The sequence below is a fragment of the Canis lupus genome, chromosome X (genome assembly GCF_003254725.2).
Source record: "Canis lupus dingo isolate Sandy chromosome X, ASM325472v2, whole genome shotgun sequence".
Taxonomy (NCBI): Eukaryota; Metazoa; Chordata; class Mammalia; order Carnivora; family Canidae; genus Canis; species Canis lupus.
The window spans coordinates 74935007-74936958 of record NC_064281.1 but is presented as its reverse complement, the minus strand read 5'-3'; positions in this window follow the sequence as shown (position 1 = coordinate 74936958).

The window sequence follows — 1952 nt, the reverse complement described above, 5'->3', positions numbered from 1 at the left end:
TATTGTCATTAGCTTACATTGTTCTGTTGGAAATAATTGCAAAAACTTGAACTCCATCTTAAGATGACTTGGTCAACAGGGGCTCTTTATCGCCATTTTTGTTAAGGGGGGTTTATTAATGTTTAGTTTTTTAAAAAGGTAATTTACAATTTTGATACCATTTTTTGGGGCTCTTCCCTCTTTATTAAAGAATCATTCACCTAATGACATAAGCAACATGTCTTTTCTCCTATCAAAATGCTTTTTATTTCCCCATCCACCTGGCTCGGGGATGTTAGTAGTCCCAGTGAGTCAGTAGAAGCAAAGACTGGGGCCCTTAAAAGAGAGGGGAAAAAAACCCCAAAAAAACCCTTACTTTGTTGTGCCCAGACAAGTCCACTCATTAAATTTGTAAGAATGTTTCTACTGACTTAGTATTTAGTATTCTAACTTAGTAACCTATTTCTTCTACAATTAAGTGACCAAAAATGAATCAATTGTTGTTTTGAATTATCCAGAAACTTGTATGACTTGAAGGATTAGTAAGATCCATTTTCAGTAACTAGTCTGAACAAAACAAAGGTGTCATGAACTCACAGTGGCTAATCATGTTCCATTTGTTAACTGGACATCAGGAAAAAATAGTACTGGGTACTTACATAGGAATAGATTAGAATACCCCTGCTGTTGCTGATTTCCTGGATTTCAACTACCTAAATTAAATTGAATAAGGCTTTTGGAAAATGCACAATTGAATCTGGATGATTCCTTAGACAATTGCTGACCATAAAATTTGATCTTCATTGACTCTGATTTGGAATCTTAGGGTTCCTTGAAACTTATGAATTCCTGATAAAAAGGGCTTTGCTCTTGGCTTCAATGTCTAAATATATCAATACTTCAAGATATGACTGCTGCTAAAATCAACATATTAAGGCCTAGAATATTCATGGAAGTAGGCAGAAAAGGTAATAATAATAAATCCTATGTATAATCAACATCCAAGCCAGAATTAGGGATGAGCAGGATACCCAGAAATCTCCTCAGTTGTTTTGAGCAAGTTTTTCTTCCTAGGTTGTAATATGAAGTAGCTTATTCAGCAAACTTTTGTTGGTAGTAAATGTTTACATCAGAGTAGAAAAATCCCTCACAATTTCAATGTCTCTCATAAAGTTGATTATCTTTGCATTCTTTTGCTTGACATGTAAGCAATATGCTATTACATTCTCTAAGCCTATGGCAGGCTTTTAATTCACTTGACCATAATCCTAACCCAGAAGGGGGTAGGATTCTGAGAATACAAATAGGCTCAAAGAATAGTTCCAGTGGAACTTTACTAATTATTAAGGCATCTCTTAACCTCTTGAGGTTGGCCTGATGGAGAGAAATCATGTTCCTCCTTAACACCACTATGAGAGAATACTAGGCAGGAGGAGCCATAGGTTAGAGCAAGTGGCACTAATTATTGTCACATCTATCTGCAAGGCAGCAGGCAGGGGCAGGCCTAATGGGCAATCTGACCTCTTATGCTCTACATCTGGTCCTCTTAAAATAAGTGAGAAGAATGTAAAAGTTTTAGGGTTTTCTATGTTTTAATTTCCCAGAATAAATTTGGTTATAGGGGGAAGGCTGTAGGTTAGTGATTATCTAGAAGGCAGAATGAAATGTATTTTGTTCACTTGATTTCTATTTTGTTTTTATTTCATTTTGAACATGTGAAAAATTGGTGGCTTTTTAAACTTTTATGGTTGACTACTGAGACTGAAGAGTTTTAAGACAGGTAAATGTCAACAGTCTCTTGTGTTGCCGATACACCTGAACCAGTGCCAATACAACATTTTTGTCTTAACTCTGAATGGTGCATGTGAATAAACCTGCTATTGATTGAAAAAAGTGCATTCTGATCATTGGATTTTTCTAAACTAAGTACATACACTGCTCTACTAGGCTCTTTGCTTTGTGGGCCTTCTGAC